Raw genomic sequence first — 6,690 nt, 5'->3', positions numbered from 1 at the left:
GATATAGAGTCCCTCTATATATTTAATGTCTCCCATTACAATGGCCTCATTGTGCTAACATTCCACATGCACCTGGTGACAGGAGTGCTCTTAGTATAATAAAGTGAGAAAGTGATATTACTGTAACTAATGTGATATGATTAAATATGTGACTAATACATGAGAAAAGAAATCTGCCACCACAAACCTAAAAAAATGTGCAGGAAATGTGCTTAGTTTCACTCATTTTTTATTTAATGTGTAAAAACCAGAAGAACGCGCTGATGCATATGCTTATTGAGACTGATCTCTATATGATTTTAAGTGTTTATAGTTTAACATTGTGGCGGAGGTGTGGTCCGGGGCGCGGCTGCAGGGGAGGAGTGGTGCAGTGAGCTCAACGGGGCGGTGCTGGTAAGAACAGCTGATGGCGATTTTGGACTGATGGTGGTTTTCCTTTCCTTTATATAGTGAGGTGGAGAGGAGCGGAGGAGAGAGACGCTGGGGAAATCGACCGCTGTCAGACGGTGTTCTGTTGTAATTCAGTGCACACTCTTAATAAATGTGGGATCTGATGACAACGACCTGTGTGTGGGTGTATCTGTGCCTAGCGTGTGTCACAAACATATGTAATGAATTTAGGAGTAGCGGTAGTGATGGTTTCATTCTTTTTGAGGGAAGTCTTACATTTTAAGCGTTTTAATTGTTCAAAATGATTAAAATTATTACATTTTTAAAATGAAACTATATTTACAAATAATAGTTCCTTGATGATCTGGTTTGACCTCTGATTTATCTTTGTACCAAACAGTTTGGAAATAGTATAATACAGCAGGTGAGATGAATGGATCATATCAGATCTTTATCCTTGTAGAAGCTTTATTTAGCTCATTAATTGTTTCTAAGGTATTTCATGGATTATCGCCCTTTCGTACATTTCTGATATTTTTAATTTGTACAATTCTTCAAGATCACTGAGGTCTGCAGACCACATGCTCCTACATTTCCTGAGGTCCAGATTAAGGCACAGAGGAGATCGGGCCTTTGCTGTGGCTGCTCCTAAACTGTGGAACAAAATGCCCTTTCACATCAGGATCACCCCAACATTAGACATTTTTAAAACCCATTTGAAAAGCCACTTTTATTTTTTGTCTTTTAAATCAGAAGATTTGATTACTTTTTTTGTGGTATTTCTTACTCATGTTTTCTCTTTTTATTTTTCCTTCCTTAAATTCTGTCATTTTGTCCCATGTTTTTTTTTGTCATTTGATTATTATTATTACATGATAGCACATTAGTCAAAAGCTATTGTTTTAAACGTGCTTTAGAAATATATTTCACTTTGAATTTAGAGGATCTGCTATTAGAAAGAAGATATGATAGAGCTGAGGGTTGGTTGGAAGGATAAGGCGAGGAAGGAGTAGAAGAGAAGGGAGTTACTGTTAAAATACTATTATTGCATTGTTTTTTTGTTGGTTTTTTTTAATTTATTGCTATGGGATTGAAAAACACAATTTTATACTTGATATGCTAAACAAAACTTTAATTGTTAAAGTAGTAAATACTACAGTATGTCAAGCAATGGGGATATATGATCAGATTTCAAAAAGTACAGAATTATGGTGTCATTAATTAATGTACAGAGAGAAATTTACATATAAATTTAAAAACAACAAAAAATGCCAAATAAAAGTAGGTAACAGTTCAATTACTATTACTATTTTTCCAAAATAATAAAAACCATTATATAAATAAATAAATACTACTGAAATAATTACAACCTAATAACACTGATCCTTATATTTATACATGTAACGTGTTATATATCAGCTAATATACCTTGATCATCACGACACAGCAAGGCAAAGAAATGAAATATCAATTTGTGATGATTTCTGTATGGTATATAGATGAATTTTACAACAGTACTTAAACAATCATGCAGAATCCTTTTTCAAATGAAATTCTTAATCAAAAACATGAAAAAAAGGGATTAGATTTGTGTTTAAATAGCAAGCCCACCATATCAGACATTACGGTGACATGAAATGAGGTTTATACTCTGGCCTCAATGACATTATTTTGGTGGTACAGCTGTTGTAGAAGCTTGCCTTCTGTGGGAAGATATGCTGTATGGCGAAGGCCTGCCATATTTCTCGCCCGCCCATCGAGAACATTTTTTGGTTGGTTACTTCCACAGGCAAGTGTTTTTGTTATAAGGGATTATAGGGTAATGGACCGTGTTTAGGGCTCATGCCGCCAACAAGGAACCCTTTTATAAAGACCAGAGGATCGTAGATTACCACGGGGTGAACCTATCTCTTGGGAACTCTGAGAAGGGAAAGAGGAAAGGAGGATTAAATTTTTCGTATTCTGAGAATTTACGTATGGAATGGATTTTAGCTCTGTGTGGAAGTGTCACCACTCGCAGGCCGTCGGATAACTAAAAGACTGGCTGTCTCTAGAAAGAGATATAACTCAAGTGTGCTGCATGGTTTGCACGCATGAGATGGTTTTCATTGGGTTAAGTTGCATGTGACTTGCGTCTACTGTGTTTTTACTTGGTGAACGATGCCTGTTTATTGTCTGTTTATGTTGAGATTTCCCGATTCTGATTTGTGTATAATAGTGGAATACGACTCATGGGGCCTGTTAATGTAAATGTCTAAGTTTTGGACTAGGGTGTTTGAGACAAGCTCACACGAGACCGCGTAATTCATAGTCACGAATCTATTCCATCGTCCAGATGGGAATTACACCTCTGTAAGTCGGGTATACAAAACTAGTCAGACCAGACATCGTCAGAGGAAAGTTGAATAAAATCAGGGTAAATGATAAATACAGCTATTTCTAGTCTCTTGGGAATAAATGGTGTCTATGTGTGAACTTTGGGTTTTGGGTTTTCTTTTATTTCGACGCTCCAATGCACTAACCGAAGCGCTTTGGTTATGGGTTAAATAATTTTGTGTTAAAATTTTAGGTACGTAGTTGAAAGTCACGTTTAAGCGATTTGGCTTTGGAAAATCCCACTTGAAAAGCAGTGACTTTGTGTCAATGTACTGTTGCTTAAATAGTTTGAACACCAAAGTTGCTTTGAAAATAGCAACTGACTGTGAAATGAAACCTGTTGGCCTATCACAGTATTATGCCATGTCTTGAGGCATTGCTTCTCTTCGCTGCTTTCATTAATTAAATAATTTACACAGACTGCCTGTTTCCAGTGTTTGTGCAAAGTTAGTAACATGCTGGCTTCATACTTTTATATATTGTTCTTAGGACACATTCAACAATTTGCTGCAGATTTGTTGACTACATTCATGACTAGGGGTGCAACGATACTCGTATCGATATTGAACCGTTCGATACAGTGCTTTCGGTTCGGTACGCATATGTATCGAACAATACAAAATTTGTAATTTATTTTATCAACTTTCCTTCTGACGTATGCTGTCTGTGTTGAGCGCTCAGTGAATCTGCGTTCGACTACGTCCGCCTAGGCGCGACGTGTCGAACACAGATCCACTGAGCGCTCAACACAGACAGCATCGTCAGAAGGAAGAGCGCAGGGCAAGCTAGCGAGACAGAAGTTAAGCTCCTGGAGCGACCGTGGCTCAGGGGGTTGGGAAGCACATCTGTAACTGGAAGGTCGCCGGTTCGATCCCTGGTCGTTGTGTCCTTGGGCAAGACACTTTACCCTACTGCCTACTGGTGTTGGCCAGAGGGGCCGATGGCGCGATATGGCAGCCTCGCTTCTGTCAGTCTGCCCCAGGGCAGCTGTGGCTACAACTGTAGCTGCCTCCACCAGTGTGTGAATGTGAGAGTGAATGAATAGTGGTATTGTAAAGCGCTTTGGGTGCCTTGAAAAGCGCTATATAAATCCAATCCATTATTATTATTATCTCCTTGCAACATGGCAAATTGAACCTCCCCCACCCTCATTCAGATCTGGCATTTGGAATTATTTTGGTTTTCATGTGACGTATGACCCTGAAGGTAAGCGCGTCATGGACTAAAGTAAAACAGTATGTTGGATGTGCCACGCAATGCTCAATTACATGGGTGGGAACTAGTGTGTTAGCGCAGTTAGCTCGTTAACGTGTTGGCCGTCTAGCCCCATGACGCAGGGGTAGCTCGTTAACGGAGATTTGCCGTGTTGTGGCGTTAACGTCATTTCAACGAGATTAACGCTGACAGCACTAGTGGGAACACAACGAATATGACTGCACATTTACACCGACATCATCCTAGTGCAAAGACAAGTGGAAGCAGACAAAAACAACAAGCATGCATGCTACAAACTTTACCCGAGTCATTTAGACAGCCGTTAGCACATGATTCTCCTTATGGGGACCTGATATGTTTAATATTGTGGCGAGCTCAGACAAGGAGGAGACGGAGGTGTCGTTTGGTCTTGCTTCCCGTGAGCTAGCCAGGGAGCACAGCCGTTTATTGACATCTGCAGAAGAACACTGCCGCTAGCTAACTGCTCAGCGCGGCAACCGCACAGCAACAACAACAACACACAGGGCGCCCTCTGACCCCGGAAGGACACACCGTCGCAGCGAGAGGGCGTCACCCGTCACTATGGCAACATAAACAAAACATAACTGTACAAACAGAACCCCGAACAGCCCTGACCCGCTACATAGCCCCCACCTAAGGGGTCAGTCGTCCCCGACGACCCCATTACCCCACACAAAGTCCTGCAAATGTCCAGGTGCCTTCTTTTGGCGCACCGGCCGGTCACGACCGGCGGGGGAAAAGTCACTCGGGTCAGAACATGGGGTGCCACCATCATCCCACTTCTGACACCAATGTGGCGAGCTCAGACAAGGAGGAGACGGAGGTGTCGTTTGGTCTTGCTTCCCGTGAGCTAGCCAGGGAGCACAGCCGTTTATTGACATCTGCAGAAGAACACTGCCGCTAGCTAACTGCTCAGCGCGGCAACCGCACAGCAACAACAACAACAACACACAGGGCGCCCTCTGACCCCGGAAGGACACACCGTCGCAGCGAGAGGGCGTCACCCGTCACTATGGCAACATAAACAAAACATAACTGTACAAACAGAACCCCGAACAGCCCTGACCCGCTACAATATGCTGCTGAGAATATAGCCCAGAAGAAGCGTATAGTATAGCTTTTATTTTGGAAAGAGCCATTTCTCTGTAATAAACTCTCTTTTCCAAAGATGAGTGATTCCTCAATCAGATACAGGGCTTGCAAAATCGCTAGCCCGACGTCCCGGGGCTAGCGATTTTTCCAGTCGGGCTACCAAAATCTATCTCTGCCCTGCCCGTCGGGCTATTGTAGGAAGGAAAAATATATGTCAATGCTTTTGCATTCTTTCGGAAATGTAGCTGGGTAATTATGTCATTGGCATCGGTGAGCCACTGTCAATATGTGACATATTGAAATCGCGTTTGAATTTGCGCTTGTTTTTTGCTTTCACTTTGCAATCGCACGAACTGTGTATAGAGAGCGACAGTACTGATTGGTGAGTGATGATAATTTGTGCACCAATTCCTCTGACATCGTCTTATCAATCGTTAGCTTACTATGCAAACATGACAAGTGAAATCTCCGCAGCAAGCTTAAACATGTGAGAGGTTGATCGCGCAGAGAATCGCTGACCGTTATGTGTGTGTTCTGCTGAGCCAAATAAGACAGGTCAGGGTGAAGAAGTGACAGCCAAAGAAAAGCTTACCGCAAAACGGAAAAGTTATGACAAATCAGACTATAAGGCAAAAAGAAAGTGCAGCTTTATGGTTTCATGGACAAAAGAATTTCTGTGGCTGCAATATGATGAGCTAAAAACGGAGAAGTTATGACAAATCAGACTATAAGGCAAAAAGAAAGTGCAGCTTTATGGTTTCATGGACAAAAGAATTTCTGTGGCTGCAATATGACGAGCTATAACCAGGGCTGCACATAAGTGGTCCGCAGGTGCGCATTCGCTGTCAAAATAAAAAACGCGCACAAGATATGAAGTTGCAACGCGTGTTTGCGTACATAAGATTTTCTGGAGGAGGACAGACATTTGTTTAAAACTCTTAAAGATGTCGAAGAAGCTCCTTTAAGCAATTACTTTGGTGTTCCTCCACCTCCAAAGAAATGTCAGAAGGAGTCCGAACCACAAAAGAAGCACGTATTCTCGGAAAAGTGGTTGCAGGAGGTGAGCTGGCTTCAAACAAATGATGAACGCACAGAGATGTGGTGCGGAATGTGCCGTGAAAATCCCACTCTAGCGGACAAAAACAGTGCTTTTTTATATGGAACTTTTTCTTTATTTATATTTTTTTTTTTTTTTTTTTTTGTTTATTTTCTTTTTTATTGTCTGTTTGTTTTTCTAATTACTTTGTGGAATGTGCCGTGAAAACTTTTTATATGGACGCAAACGCGTTGCAACTTCTTATCTGGTGCGCGTCTTTTATTTTGACAGCGAATGCGCACATGCGGACCACTTATGTGCACCCGTGTAAATAACATAATGTTCTGCCGGGTGTGTTGTTGGTTTTCCCTCGATTTCTGAGTCGACAAGCGCCTTTGTTACTGGGACCAGTCATTTTAAGAAAGGCCCCCATTAGAACCCATGAGAAATGCAAGAAATGCATTATTGCTCAGTCTGCAATATCTTTCCCAGAACAAACACCAATTGCAAATAACATACTAAAAATAAACCTGAAAAATCTGTTTAGAACAGCGTACTAT

This window comes from Haplochromis burtoni, unplaced genomic scaffold, assembly GCF_018398535.1.
Source record: "Haplochromis burtoni strain Fernald_Lab_line unplaced genomic scaffold, NCSU_Asbu1 Contig_705, whole genome shotgun sequence".
Taxonomy (NCBI): domain Eukaryota; kingdom Metazoa; phylum Chordata; class Actinopteri; order Cichliformes; family Cichlidae; genus Haplochromis; species Haplochromis burtoni.
The sequence above is the reverse complement of the archived record's forward strand: the minus strand, read 5'-3'. Positions refer to the sequence as shown.